A 16,924-nucleotide genomic window follows, 5' to 3' on the forward strand; every position below is an offset into this window, starting at 1 on the left:
GCTTGACTTGACATCTGACAGGGGTCCTCAGTTCACGTCTGAGCTGTGGACTGCTGTGGCGGAGAACCTTGGCGTCAGACTCCATCGCACTACCGCGTACCACCCGCAGTCCAATGGCCTTTGCGAGAGGTTCCACCGTACCATGAAGGCTGCCTTACGGGCTGCGCTGGTGGACAGCAGCTGGGTTGACCGCCTTCCTTGGGTCCTGCTGGGCCTGCGTGCGACACCTAAGGAGGACCTGCAGTCTTCTTCAGCCGAGCTGGTCCTGGGCCAACCTTTGAGGGTTCCAGGGGAATTCCTTCCTGGTGCATCTGCTTCGGGGGCCGACAAAAGGAGCGGGCCGGTTTTCCCGGGGAATGATAGGTTTTTGGCCCCAGTAGCGGCGCATCACTGCCTTCCACAGTCATATGTGCCAAAGGACCTGATGTCTGCCAAGTACATTTTTATCCGCCATGACGCGCACCGTTCTCCACTTCGACCTCCTTATGATGGTCCATTCCGTGTGCTAGAGGTGGGACCTAAGGATTTTTTGGTTGAGCTGGGAGGTCGTCAGGAGCGGGTTTCGGTGGTTCGCCTTAAGCCTGCTCACATGTTTCCGGATGGTCCTATTGAGTTGGCCCAACCTCCGCGCCGCGGTCGTCCTCCCGTTTCTATGCCTCACTCGGAGGACCTGCCCCCAGCTGCTGTTTTTTCCCCTGCGAGGGGGCAGTCTCGCCGTAGTCGGGGCTATGCCCCTCCCTCGTTTTCACCACCTGTGGTCGCCAAGCACAGCCGTAGTGGCCGCCTTGTTAAACCCCCTAGGAGATACTCTTGATGTGGTATTTTATTTTTGCTATGTTGAGTTGAAAATGGTTGCTGTTTTTATTATTGTATTGTTTGCCATTCTGTGTGTTCAGGGGGGGCCTGTGTGGTGGCCACATATATGCACATTTCACACCAGAATGCCCCAAGCTCTTATTGCGAAGAGAGAGACCGGAATAGATAGGGAAAAGGCGGGAGAGAGAGGCCTAGGATAAAAGGGCTTGACTCCTCCTTTTGCAGGAGTTATATTTGGAGTTGTAGTTTGTTGTGAGTTTACCTAATAAAGCTGAGACTACATACCTGCTCGTGTCTCCTTCCACCGACTCCTACAATAGGATAGTTAAAATAACATATCAGGATTCAGTCTAATTTAAGAGCCAGGCTATAAAAGTGGGTTTTCAACCGAGTTTTAAAAGTGTCAGCTGTTAGGGAGGTCTTGATGTGATGTACTCCACAGTTGTGCAATATGTTGCACACACAACGATTCAAAAAACTGGAAGTGACAATGATTTTGTCACGTTGCTCAGGTTTTGATACAGCTAACAATGTTTGTACTTGTTCTGCTTCATGACTGTGAAAACTCAAATATTTAACATCAACAGGCCGTTTTCATAGAAAATATTCAGCAATGTCAAAATCAATGGTTCACTGTTAATATTAGTATGTCAGTATCTTTGTTGATTCAGAAAAAAGTATCAACATGCTCCTTTTTAAAAAAAACTAAAATCAGAGCTGCTGTTAAAAACATTGACTAGAACTCTGCTTTTTCTTTAAGAAACGTGTGTGAATATTAATTATCAACTTGTCTCAGGACTTTGTGGGTATGAACAGCCTGTACTCATTCAACAACTTGTTAACTTTCTTGTTTGCTGCATTGTGTGAGTTCTTGTAATAGTGTGGATGCTTTGAGATAAAAACTAAACTTTGTCAACACCTTTCAGGTGCTAAAGGAGAGGACAAAACCCACTGTTACAAGAATCAAACCCATTTCCTCTCTGTCTCTCTCACCGTGTGATATACTCTCATTGAGCTTCATTTGACAGTAGAACTACACAATATGTTTCATTAGAAACCCTCTGGTAAACCCAGGACTTGTTCGATGCTTCAGTGGATCATGTACATAATTTAAAGTTGCCATTACAGTTAGTCCGGTAACAGGAGTCCCTTTACTGTACACCACCACACAAGTGTATTTCTTGTCCCACTATTGACACTCTGGTTAATTGCCAGCTAAAACATTTGTAGTGTAATGTTGTTGTGGTTGTTCTTGTTTTGTTTTTGGTATTTTGTTTTATTTCAGTTTGCATTTGTAAAACCAAAACAAAAGAAACCAATTTTAAGATCTAAAAATGAAACAAAAATAAAACAGATTACCTTATGATAAATTGAGAAAGCAGGGTCCTATAAGCAAAAGGAAATGATAGAAATGAATGAATATGTTCTGCTTAAAGAAATTCATGGTGTAGTTTTATGAACAACTTGTGATTCTAATAAGAAGAATCACTTTATTATCACTTTATTGGCTGCAGCTGTTAAACTGCATGTTAGCAAATATCTAAACAGTCAATCACATGACAGTAACTCTGTGCATTTAGGCATGTAGACATGGTCGAGATGACCTGCTATAGTTCAAATTGAGAAAAAAAATGGTGACTTAAGTGACTTTATTTGTGGTTATTGGTGTCAGACAGGCTGGTCTGAAACTGCTGATCAACGGATTTTCCCATACAACCATCTCTGGGGTTTACAGAGGATGGTGTGAAAAAGAGTAAATACCCAGTGAGTGGCAGGTCTCTGGGTGAAAATATCATGTTGATGCCCGAGGTCAGTGAAAAACGATCAGGCTGCTTCGAGCTGATGGGAAGGCAGCAGTAATTCAAATAACCGCTCGTTACAACCAAGAAGAGCCTCTCCAAGCGCACAACATGTCGAACCTTGAAGCAGATGGGCTGCAGTGAATAATCACAGTAAACCCATTTTGTGAAGACAATGAACAAACCCCAAATCGTCTCAAACTGGTTTCTTAAACATGACACTGAGTTCACTGTTCTCAAACGGCCTCCACTGTCAGCAGATCTCAATCCAGCAGAGCGCCTTTGGCATGTGGTGGATTCACAATGTAGATGCTATGGACCAAAACCTCTGAGGAATGTTTCCAGCATTTTGTTGAATCTATGCCATGAAAAATTAAGGCCGTTTCAAAGCAAAGTGAACCTAATACAGCACCAATGTTTGTAGATTAAGGTGAACATCCTCAGCTGAACTGAATTTTGTAAGCTTTGTATATGTGTGTGTGTTTGCATATATGTTATCTCTATATGTTTCAATATATATTTTATATTGTATAATTTAGCAATTTATTTGAAGGGCACCATTTTAAATGAAGTATCTCACATTAGTTTTTGGTGGGTTTTGTTTTTTTTAATTTAAGTGTCTTTCTGCATTTTAAAGGCAGATCAGCTCGACATAACTTTAAAGTAAACTCATATAAAACATACAAAAGAGCACTTAAATTTCTGTTTTATTTTTTAAAATGCCAGAAACAAAGCCTACCTCATTTTTTTTTCACCTCAAATAAATGAAGACATGGTGCCATATAAGCAGTAAAAACAGGCGGTGTAATGGTGAAAAAACATGTGATGACTAGACGCGTCGTGCTGGTGGGTACAATTTCCATTTCTGCCTCGTAGTGGAAAATAGCACGTTATAGTACAGTACTCAGCTCTGCTGCAGGTTGAACGTAATGAAAGAAAAGTTTAAAAAAAAATATATGAAATATGTTCAGAGAAGATGCCATTAGATACCCACTTGATGCAAACCCTAATAAATACTTGAGCTTGTTTGGATCTAAAAAGGATTCATTAATTAGGAAATTATGTGTTATGAATAACTTGCAAAAGCTTACATTTGTGTATCCACCTCACATGGAGGCAAAGGGTCTCGTGCCTTTACTCGAGGTGCTTCTCATTTCCTTTATTTTTGTTTGCACACGGGGGTCTTACTGGAAAAAGAGTGTCAACAGGAAACTCACACTTTTCAAAGGTGTCAAACGTTGTCAGGTTCCTTTTACAGGTGTGGTATTACTATATGGTTTTACATATGACATTACTAAAAATGTCATTTTGAATAATAGAGCACAGTGTTGACACAAGTCCACTTCACGTACCCTAAAGGCAGCGGAAGCTCTTTAATTGTATTGTGTATCACTACGGGCTGATGTAACCGCCTTTCTCCTACCTGACAGGCCAAGCAGGTGGTCAGTATGTACAGTGTGTGCATGTGTGTTTGTGGACATTAGTGTCACTAGAGAAAATAATTTTCAAGCAGATGTTTTTTTTTTTAATTAAGCTTTTTTAGTGGGACATTAAAAAAAGAGACCAGCCTTTGGTACAGGTGATTAGGATTGTATTTTTGTTGGCATATTTCAAAAGTAGTGACACTGAATCTCCTCTGGACACCAACAAAGCTCTGCAGTAATTTGTAGCAATCTCCAACACTGAGGGAAATAATACAAAATGTCAAAACAAAATCTCTTAGTAAGCTCAGGGAAAATGATGATGATACTTTATTGATCCCACAATGGGGAAATTACATCAAAATATACATCAAAAACAAACTTGTGCTGTACCTGTGAGGGCACGACACAGCTAATAGTGGAGCAAAGAGAACAGCTGATCAATTTGGATTAAATTTGATCACAGATTGAACTGGGTCTCATATACTGACTCCTCGGCTTGCATTTTTTTTGTTTTTTCTCCAGTGAGCAGTGCCACCCTGTGGTTGAGGGAGAGCCGCCTATGAAGATAGAAAGTGAAATTATATCATTAAGACAGGAAAGAGGGCAGAGACAGGTGAAGATGACCGAGGTCTTCTGACTGAGGAGGAAACTGATCCTGGACTGGATCCTGAGTCAGTGCCCTCATCGTGTTTATTCTGCAGAGGAAAAAGCAGTGACCACTAATGAGACCCCTCATTTTTGTAACCTCTCATATCAGACCAGTTTATTAACGGCACTGTAGATCTTACACTTACCACAATAAACACAAAACATCCACAACTGTGACGATTCACTGATAGTGAAAATTGGTCATTAATTGTAAACTATATTTTAATAACAAGGTAGAGGTACAAATTTGTAGATATATATGAAAACATATTTTGAATTGCACAAAATAGAGGCTGAAAACTGTACTTGTAATGAAAGTGAATTCAAAGAGCTGCATACAGTTTGCATTACTTTAGCATGGATGTTAAATCTTTGCATTCACATACCAACCAACCCATTCTCAACATTTCTCTGTTTAAGCATCAGCGCTGAAGTTACACACGTTCAGCTTCATCCAGTTTATACAGGATTTCTATAGGATGCAACAAGTCAGCATTTCAGGTATTTTGTCTACATGTCAAAACTGCAGCACCAAACACAGTTGTTTCCATTTTTTTCTTCACGTATGTGAGTTTTTTAATTTTTTTATTGAACTATATGGACTGCACCCTGAAATTAACATGCTAGTGATGTTTCAAAGGGCTGTGTAACAATACTAATTATGTTAGGACTGGATATTGAACCTCAATACTTTTTTTTTTTCTGATTAAACTGAAACATGTTTGTAACATTCAGTTTTGTGTTGCAATATTTAAATAATGCAGCTCATTTAACACAATGAAAGTCTGACAGACATTGTTTAGCTCCCCCCTCGTGCCACCCAAACATTTATGACCAGGACAATTGAGCTTTTTCTGGCACCTCAGTCTGAAGGGGATCTGTGCAGTCCTGAAGCTGGAATAATGTCTTAGGTTCTTTCTTGTGCTCTTGAGATTTTCTTCAGAGGTAACTGTGGCTCAGGAAGTAGAGTGGGTGGCCTACTAATTACCAGGTTGGTTGTTTGATCCCAAGTCCTCCTGTTGTGCATGTCAAGACATCCATGGGCAAAATACTAAAAGCAAAATCACCCTATATGCATCCGTTTGCAATGAGTGCATTGAATAAATGCAGTTGGTCTGAATGCAGTTTGTTGTTCAAAACACTTTGTCACTGAAGTGTGCGCATGTGCTCATGAGGAGCCTCCACAAACTGTAAGTTACGTGTTTTTTTTTTCTTTCATTATTTCTGTTGTGCTCATCATTCTCTGACATCACCTCCACCAAGGAGGTTGTGTTTTCAGTGGCGCTTCTGTGTGTGTCTGTAAACAAGATAGCTCGAAAGTTTTTTTCTTAAATGAATTCTGATAAAAATCTCTGTAGGGGTGTAGAGCGGGGTCATGTTAACAATCCATTAAAATTTGGTTTACATCCACCAAGGTGTTCAAGGTCAACTTAAAGATTTATTGGTTGAAAAATTACAAAAATCCTTAAAACTTAGAAACTATGATTCTTGCAAGTGTGGTGTGTATTGTCAACATACAGAAAGCACATTATAAAAATTTTAAATATTCTGACCTCTCCTTCAAGGTCAATAGATTGATCGGAAGGTCAAAGTGATTATAATATATAGAGCTATTTAAAACTATGTTTCTTACTTCCATTGTTTGTATTGACAAATTACAGGCCTATGACTGGTTCTTATATAATGCTTTTTTACTCTACTTTGAGCACTCAAAGTGCTATACAGAACATGCGTCACTCACCCATTAACACACATTCATACCAGCACTTCTTTCTGCAGCTAATTGCTTTCTATCCAACATTCAGATAGATTCATTTTTCCTCATAGTTGCATCAGAGAGCAATGTGGGGTTCAGTATCTTGCCCAAGGATATTTTGGCATGCAGACTGGAGCAGCCAGGTATTGAACTGATTAGTGACATGCTCTACCTCCTGAGCTACAGCCATGCAGGGAATGATATACAATATATCCCATTACTTTGGACCTCTGATCTCTTCAAAGTCAAATAAGGTCAAACTTTCATAAAATCTCTTATCTTGAAAATTCTCCTGCCTTTGTTTGTATTGGCAACATTTAGGAAATGATACTCATATATGGGGATTCTAAATATATTATAATTTGCTTCCAAATATCGTATCACATTTGACCTCTGATTTTTACTGCACTGCAAACAGCTTCAAGTACAAAAAATAAAATACTGTACTGTCCCCTAAAAGTAAATACTGCCCAGAGAGTGAACTGCCTTGGTGGATGTTTGCACTCTTGTTTCTCACCTTTATTTCCTATATTGTCCACCTATGCAGTTTCCTACCATACTGTGCTCTGTACCTGCCTTCGTCTCTCTGTGAGCTTCCTCGTCCTTTGTCAGATCATCTTTGTCATGCATTTATTATTCCAGCATTGTTGTCCTTCCTGTTGCCTGACCCAGTTTTGTCTCCTGGTGTATTGCTGGACTAGTTACCAGAGCACCAGACATTAAAAGTAAATACCAGGTATATCAGGCAAAGGCTTGCCGCATCACTACCAGCTGAGTGAAGAGCAGTGCTGCTTGGTTTAGCCTGAAAATCATGACCGTCGCTAGAAAACAGACCTGAACTTCACGATCAACTTTATTTGTATCTGAGGAGCTGCAGAAAGAAGGAAGCAGTTAGTTGTTGTTTTGCTAAGGTCAGGCACTAATGTATACAGATACTCACTGGCCACTTCATTGGATACAGCTGTCCAACTGTTAACAAATATCTAAATCACATGGCAGCAACTCTGTTACGCAATGGTGTGTGAGGCGTGGCATGAGGACCCAAATGCAGATGCATGGAGGCAAGTGGAGTTTAAGTGAAGATGAGCTGTTTATTGAGGGCTGATGGCACAAACATGGGAAATAAAGTAAAAAATAAGAAAGTGAAAACCCAAAGCGTACTGAAACCAAAAGGCTGGAAAACTTATTAGAGCACCACCAGGAGAGGGGAGTCAGCGACAATATATCCACACAGAAGGGTAATTAGGGAAAATAGAAACAGCTGGGGAGAATGAAACACAGGTGAACTCAATCACAGCAGACGAGACAAAGGAAGCAGAACTAAAGTCAAAGCACAAGGAAAACAAACTTAAGCAGGAAGTGGAAAACCAAACATAAGAGACTTGACACATGAGGATGAGGCACTAAGGAAGGAATAAACTCTACAATAAAGCAACTGGAAAACTAAATACACTAAAAAATACATGAAGTAATTAAATAAACAGAACTAGAACTTCCGAAATGCTCAAATGCTGGGTACACTGGGCCAGGACCATAACAAGCTCATGCATGTAGACATGGTCAAGATGGTGGTCTGCTCTCATTATCCCACGCAAGCATCACTAAGGTTTACAGAAAATCAGCTGAAAAAGAGAAAACATCGAGCGAGTGGCAGTTGTTTGGGTGAAAATTTCTTGTTGTTGCCAGAGGACTGCAGAGAATGAACAGACTGCTTTGAGCTGACAGGAAGGCAACAGTGACTCAAACAAACTCTCATTACAAGCAAGGTAGAAAGAAGAGCATTGTGAATCCAAAACATCTGGTCGGCTAAGAACAAGAAACTGAAGCTACAATCACACATGTTCTCCAACATCAGATGACAGAAGATTGGAAAAAAATTGCCTGATCTGATGAGTCTCAGTTTCTGTTAAGTTATTTGCATGGTAGGGTAATGTTGTGGGAGATATTTTCTTGGCACACTTTGTGTCCCTTTGGACCACCCGAGTATTGTTTAAATGACCGTGTCCATCCATTTAGGACCACAGTGTCACAAAGCTCAAATAATCTCAAACAGGTTTCTTGAACATGACAGTGAGTCACCAGATCTCAGTCCAATAGAGCACCTTTGGGATGTGGTGAAATGGGAGAGTCACATCATCGATGTGCAGATGACAAATCTGCAGCAACTGTGTGATACTATCATGTCAGTATGGACCAAAATCTCTGAGGAATGTTTACAGCACCTTATTGAATCTATGCCATAATGGCATCCAACCTAGAACTAGCAAGATGTGCCTAATAAAATGGCTCATGAATCTAGATTAAGTTTTATATCCTCAACAGAATTGACGTAATCTAAATATTGAAAATAATATTTAGGTGCTTCTCATTTCTGCACACAAAGGGTTTTACAGCCTTAACTGGAAAGAAAGCATATGAACAGCGCACAGTGCTATGTTAATGAATGCTACCAAAGCTCTGTTCACAGCTGTGGTACAGTAGCAGCTGTGAACAGGGGGGCTTGGTCATATGCACCAAAGCAAGAGCAGGTCCAGCCTACAAACGTGAAAGTATAGCATTGCTTTTGGTGTGAAACCTTTTTAGTCTCATGTCATTTGTTTCCATTAAGAACAGAAAAACCTCCACAAATTATCCACCTTAACATGACCATGATTAGCACTGATTACCTGTTTGGCATCCTTTATCCCTCCTTCTTTCTCTCTCACATTTGCAACTGTGAGGGTAGAACAGTGTTGTGCATACATTAGTGAAACACAAGTCCGTAAAAAAGATCGTCTGTTTCTGCACGACTCCCCCACGCTCACATCGACATCTAATGCAGGAAGCCTCAAGCCTTAACCCTTAACCACACACTCTAAAGCACACACACACACACACACACACACACACACACACACACAGACATGCATGCGTATTGCACACCAGTTATCTTTCCATTACTTTGACAGAACTTCACAATGAGTTACATTTATTTTTAGTAAACATAAATTTTTGCCCACCACATGTTGACACACATGCACACAGATAAGTGCTATCAATGACTCACACTTCCACTTTACTTATACAGGCCTCAGAGAAAGATGTGATAGAAAAACAATTATTAAAGAAAATTCCAGGGGCAAAAATGAGGAAATAATGTAATGTGTGTGTGTGAGTGAGCGAGATTCTCAATGACTGTGACTAGTCTCTCTGACCCTTTCAGGCATTGATGGATGTTTGTGAATATTTGAGATGCCTCTTGGAAAGCCCCTGGCAGAAAACAGGGAGACATCAGAGGAGAAAATACCTCAGTTCTCTGTTCTGAGCACAGCTTGATTCTCTCACATGTGCGCGCACAGTGCATGAATTTAAATCAGCAGTAGAAGAAGACAGATTTTATAGTAATGGCTTAGAAGGAAAGTGTTGGTTAGCTTCTCCCAGCCGCTTGCAGAGCATGTTATAAAAGTCTTTTATTTTCGCCACACATATCTGTTTTGGTGTAAATATGTGTGTAGCGCAATTGAGGAAACATCTATCAGCTTTTGCAAAATTTATCAATGAAGCTCCTCTCGGAAACGACCTCTTTGCATTTATTCGGTTTTTCCTTGCCTTCGAGAAACAGATTCTGAACCTCCAATGTGGTTAGCACCCAGGCAAGATTATGGTTTCAGTTAAATAATAATAATCAAAACTGCTGCATCTGAGGCTTCAGTACAAGACAGCCATCTTTCCCTTTCATGCCATGAAAAAGCACAAGCTTGTAGGGAAAACAAATAAAAATATGTCCTCAGTCAGTGCTCTGCAACAGCGCTAAAAAAAAAAGTGTTGCACTTTCGGAACCTCGTCTTATTCATGATGCACAGTTAAAAAGGTGTTAAATTAGGGGTTTTGTGTTCTGCTTCCTTCTATTTGTCAAACCCATGCATGCACATGAAACAACGTAACCACAACACAGAATGACTGCTAACAGTTTGGTTGTAGCCACATAACGTCAGAGATGGTGAGCTTGTTCCTTACTTATCAATATTTATTTTTATATTTTCAAACCTGTCTCTCACTGACTCGGGTGATCACTTGAGGCACTTTCTGTCATGGTCCCCCTTGCCTTCAGTGCTGGACAGCAAATCCTCTCTTTCCCTCCTTCTGCTTTTTTTCTCCTTTCTTTCCTCTCTGTTTCTTTCTCTCTCCCTCTAACTGGTGTGCATGTTCTCACGAGTGGATAAGTTACCACATGGTTGCAAGGTCTTATGACAGGCATTCCCACTGGTTCACCAGCTGACACACCTGCTCTTCATCATCTAATCACTTACCTGAAATTTTTGAGGACCGGCTCATTCACCCACTGCTCGCCAGATTGTTGCTGCAGTGCATGCGGTATCACACTCAGTCTCACACCTGTTCCCAGCTCTGTTTATACTGGTACTTATCTCTGTTCTCCCTGTTCCCAGGGACTCTCTGGTGTATCAGTAAACCTTGGTTATGGATATTAACTCACCTGGAATCCAACCTCATTCTAAGAGAAAAAATGTACCTACCTGCACACTCCCCCCCAGTGCGTCCCACCACTGCCTCAGGCCTCCCAGCTCCCAATGTGCAAGAAACTCTATTTCACATTCTCTTAGTTTCAGATAAAACCCCTCAACTATTCCTATTTGTGTCCCCAGGTTTCTGTTAGACATCACAGAGCTCCTGCTGAAACCACAAAGGACCTATTAGCCTGCACTGTCTTGTCAGATAAGGAGCTCTAATCCATACCTGATCTAATTTAATGTGCTAGGATCCCTTTTATATATTAGCGTCTTCCTTGTAAACAAGGATAGTTACCAACAAAATGCCAAAAATGTGCTGATTTTGTGTTATTGTTTCTCTGGTCTCAATCCAGATACAAAATTTCATTCATCATCAGAAAAGATGTGGCCTAACCAGGCAGAGCAGAAAGTATAACTCAGTGTGTTTAATCCAGCCTTGGATCCCCCCAAGCCTGCTCCATGGTACTGAGCCTCAGCCTCACACTAATACCATCTGACCTCTGCATGGTGCACAAGCAAACAAACTGCTCTCCTCAAAGCACTGCTGTGATTCTGGTTAGGGTGCCACTAATTCAGTGATTTTGTGTTAGCGCTTGGGTAAAAGCGTGATTTTGGATGATTGTGCCTTGAATGTGTTATATTTTTGTGTTTAACATATGAAAACCACGAGAAGACATGATGAGTATGTATTTTTGAGAGATAAGGTGAAGGATCCAATTAACAACAGGGGAAAACTGTAACTGAGTTAGGACAGGAGTCAGGACAGGTACCTGTCAATAAGTCATCAAAAATGCAACTTTATCAGTTTACTGTGCCGTGACATGAATGTTCACAGATGATCAAAAAAATATAAAAAAAAAAATATGACCAATATATATATATATATATATATATATATATATATATATATATATAAATATATATATATATATATATATATATATATTAGGGGTGGGACTTTTACGCTTTAATTTCGATTAATTAATTACGGGGAAATTAACGAATTAAAATTTTAACGCATTTTAATCGCACTTTGCACTGTGGAACGTTTCTCAGTGCACGAGTTCCAGGCATACAGATTATATCGACGCACAATGGCCAAATTCAGGGGCCGCATCCTGTGAAGGACCCGGCCCACGTCTTTTGCAGCCCACGAACACCACAAAGGCCGGAAGTGAGCAGCTAGCCTTCACATCAGCTGCCGTCACCTCTGCCTAGCTCATGTCGCCTAGCAATGTGAGTGTGAAGCACAGCTGTGTAAAAGCAGCTGTTAAACTGAGAACGAACTTTTTCTCCTTTTTGTGGTTTAATTTTAAGTCTTTAATTCAAAATAAGCTGTTAAAACAAGCATGACACATTTCAACATCAAGGAATACAGCTGAGAGAATGATTAATTTCCAACTCTATTAAGTGAGACATTAATGTTGAATAAAACTATCCAGTTATGATGCTTAACTTTAATTTCAGGAGTTTGCTTATCACAGGAGCACTTCCACCCTTCATTGGTCTGTGTAGCAGACTGGTAGGAAAAAAAACAAGATTTTGAAGTTTAAGCTTATATATATTGATTCATTCATCAACCAAACTTAAATTAATATTTCTCATGTCAAATATTGAAATGCGATTGATTTCGATGAATTAATTACAAAGCTTGTAATTAATTTGATTAATTTTTTTAATCGAGTCCCACCCCTAATAAATATATATATATATATATATATATATATATATATATATATATATATATATATATATATATATATATATATATATATATATAATATCACACAAGTGATCTGTATGAAGTTCAGTGGGTTGTTGGGAATTCATTTTTATTTATTTCAAAATATTTTTATTGTTTTGATTGTAGAGAACAACAAAAAAGCAAAACAGCATATCCACATATGTTCTTTTATCAAACAGGGGCTTCATTATCTTCCAACTAAACCTCTTCTAACAAAGTCTTACCTTCCCCATTTCCACGGCAAGGTGGTGTCTAAAGAATTACTAAAAGGACAGACAGATATCAGAAAAGTTGGGGGGGGCAGCGATGAGGGCAAGTTAATTCTACTCCAAGCAGTTTGCATCAAATATTTTGTCGTAGTTTACCAAGAAAGGTTGCCATGTCTTGTGAAACTTTTCTGCTGGATTTTGGACTGTACTTGTTATTGCTTCAAGCTGGAGGAATGACACACGCACCCAACGTGAATGTTTTGGGGGTGCAGGGGCTCTCCAATTAGTAAGAATTAGTCGACGTGTTAATAGTGTAGATCAATTGGAATTGGCTTTTTGAGATCCTATTATTAGTATGCACTACCCCAAATATGGCAATGATAAGGTCTGGATCGATCTTCTCTTTACAAATATATGTAAACATATCGAAAATCTCTGACCAGAATGTGCATAATTTGTGACATGACCAAAACATGTGAGCCAAAGACGCGGGCGCTTGGTGACAGCGAATGCAGTTTGGATCAACAGTAGGTACATTCTGGCTAGTTTGGTCCTAGAGAGGTGCAGGCGGTTAAAGACCTTAAACTGTATTAATCTATGTCTAACACAGATAGAAGATTATTTTAAAATATTTTATTTATAGCTCTTTGCCAGATTTCATCTGTCAGTTCTATGTTCAGGTCCTCCTCCCACTGCATCTTTAAGGGCAAGGGAATTCAAATTATAAAAAAATATTGTTTTAAAATGCTATGTTAAAAATAGGCCAAGTTTTGATGGACTTTCAATGTGACATATAGTCCATGTTGACATGATAGCATCAAGTTGCTGCATATATTCCAGCTGCACATCCACGATGAAAATCTCCCATTCCACCACATCCCAAAGGTGTTCTGCCGAACTGAGATCTGCTGACTGATGAGGCCATTTGATTACAGTGAACACTGTCATTGTCATGATCAAAACAACAGGCTGAGATGATCTGAGCTTTGAGACATGGCATGTAAGTAAGTAAATAAAGTTTATTTATTCCACGAGGGCTGTCAGAGGTGAAGATGTTTCACCTCTGATAGCCCTGTTCCACTGACACGGTGCCGGTGCCAAGTGCTTGAACCGTTCAGCGCTTTTTCCACCACAAACTCACTCAGTTCTTGGCCAACAAATCGGTTCTGTTCCGGCACCATAAACTAGCTGGTCTGGAACCAAGGAACATGTGATGCAAGTGGCAGAGGGGCGTGGCTCCATCATCTCGACATAAAGTTTTCCACCGCCATTTCACTCCAAGGTGTGTATTACTCGAGAAAAGCGATTTTCATGGCTGTGAATTAGGTTGGGCCCTAAGACAGAACTTTCTGCTTAGTATCAGTTCATAGCAGATTGTCGTCTTGCTCATAATTATTGTCTGTGTATACCTCTATGCTGCAAACAGATGTTGAAGTATTTTTTTGCTTTGGATGGTAAAATATGTTCGCATCACAAGAAACAAAGTTTGCAAAAGGGATCGCCATGTTTGTGCCCTTCAGCTTCTGTTTGCGGACGACAAAACACCCACACCCACATTATGTAAAGGATGGTGGAGAGTGGGAGATGTCCCCTTTGGAGGGAGTCATTCATTCACTATTGAACACATGCGTTCTCACATTAGCCAAAGTGTGAAAAAAAAAAAGAAAAAGGCATGGGTCATTACCACCAGGGTTTTGGGTGAAACCACTGTGAGACCTTGCTGCATTCCCCATCATGTTACCTCCTGAGATCACCTGAAGTAAAGTGTGAATGGAGGTTGGGGCGCCTGCTACGGGCTCCCAAGACTGCACTGTAGGTGTAAGCCACCACCTCTGTTCAAAGATGGTTGTTCACAGTGGACATTAGAGGGCCTCTTTTTACTCCTCTCTCAAACCGTCTGTCTTCTCGATCCAAAATGTGTTTTTGAACTGTCGAAGCCTCCTGGATGAGACATGACACATCTTTAAAAAAACTTGAAGAAGTCTTGTCATCTTTTTTTCAACCTCTTAAGACTTGTCTCAGTTTCCTGTTCTTAGTTTATGTAGTTTTCTGAACTTCAGCAGGTCATCTTGAACATGTCTACACACCTAATGCAGACACGTGGCAGATTAGATGTTTGCATTAATGAGCAGCTGAACAGATGCGCCTAATAAAGTGTTTTGACACAATGAGCCACATTCCTTATCAAGTTTGTAATCAGTCACATGATGCATTACTGTTTTTTTGGGGATTTTTTTTGCAACACCGGAAAAGCAGAGGACACACATGCTCAGGAGACAGCACAGTTTTGTGCTAAGCACATCAGTTTGTTGTTGGACGATATAAATATCTCTTCAAGTGATGGCATGTGTGTTTTGAGTGCACCGTTTGCCTTTGTTGGCTTGTTTGCTTGCAAATAGGCACCTGAAGTGCAAAACTCAACAACAAAAAGGAAACAGAACATGTCACTTCATGGAAAAAGTAGGGGCAGCATTTTTTTGTTTCAAAATTGAAAGAGCCAAAGTCCGTGGTGACAGCTCAAAGGCATTTCCTTTTTTGCTCAATGGCATCACAGCAAGACTATTAAAACGAGTCTGAAAAGATGTGAGAGGAGACCGAAATCATAAAGGGATATTTTAGAAAAGGACATTCAAAATTAAAACTTTATAAACTATAGACTGTTTTAAAATTCTTATCATTGGTGAACACAACCAGGAATATTTAATTGTTTATAACCCCCTTAGAAATATTTCCACTTCAGCTATGCACGGTCCTTTGAAAGGGTATATGCTGCTGTTAGCGAGCGCGCAGACCTCTGCATAATGGAGCCCATCTCCTCAGTCCTAATCCAATCCAACACGCTTTCAGGGTTCAAAGATACATTTCAGTGTCATTATGTCTTAAAAGCATATCTAGAAATGTATTATATGAACACCCCCCTTTGTTAAAATATTCCCCTGTTCTCTCCTCTTCTGTGCTTTTAAACTGCTGACAGCAGTACAGGCAGAGGAAATCATATCAACCTGCCACGAGGGACTTCAGTTCCATCCATTTTAAAACAAAAAAAACACAGCTGCTACCTTTTTCTCAAAGAAAAATGTCGTTATGTTTTTCTTTCTGTTGTTTTGTTTTGAGCCTCAGGGTTACCGTAGGCAACAATTCAGGAAATGTGTGTAAACAACTGTGCTAAACTATATCGAGAATGATATCATATGAATGTCGTTTGCTGAAATATTGTTTTAGTGTTTCATTTTCCCTTTTCAGCCTTTCACAATCCGTAAAATTCACCCACAGACACTGAGAGTTGTACAGATTTGAGACAGAAAATGAAGAAAAGTGAAGGAAATGTTGTAAATGGTGTGCACATATATACATTGCATCAGCTCAGAGCACTTCACAGTGTGTTTCTCATTCACTTTTCTACACACAAAAAAAAAGGAGCTCGGTGCTCTGAATTGTTCCCGGGACACTTTAGCACGTGAGTCTGGGGACTGAAGCACCAACCCTGCAATTAGTGGACGTCCCACTCATACCACTCAAGCCATAGCGGCCCTTTTATATGTTTCCTGAAGTGTTATTGTTTTCTCTGTTTTATATTGTTTTATGATGTGTTGTGATTTTTGGTTTTGTTGCTGTGGCTTTTGGTTTGTTGCTGTAGTTTATCCAATGTTGTTGTGTTTCACTCTTCCCATCTCACCAAAATGCTGTATTAACTTTGTCTACATTGCCTTGTTTAACTCATGAAGTTTAGTTTGGCGACTCCCAATGGGAAGCATAATGAGAAAAAAAAAAGCTTTTCCTCCTCTCTCACAGCTTCCTGCATGGCAACAAAACAGAGAGGCAAACAAAGGTCAGTGAATAAGCTAGACAATATGGAAAAATACAGAATATCTCACAACAGCGTTATGAACAGGGTCAATTAGGAGCAAAAACTAACTTTGGCAAACAAAAAAAAAAGGTTATTTCATGAATTTTAAAGTCAGTGCAAGCCCGAAGACAAGAACGAGCATGTGCATTTTTAGACACACTAATAGAAAACAC

Source organism: Archocentrus centrarchus, chromosome 21, assembly GCF_007364275.1.
Source record: "Archocentrus centrarchus isolate MPI-CPG fArcCen1 chromosome 21, fArcCen1, whole genome shotgun sequence".
Taxonomy (NCBI): domain Eukaryota; kingdom Metazoa; phylum Chordata; class Actinopteri; order Cichliformes; family Cichlidae; genus Archocentrus; species Archocentrus centrarchus.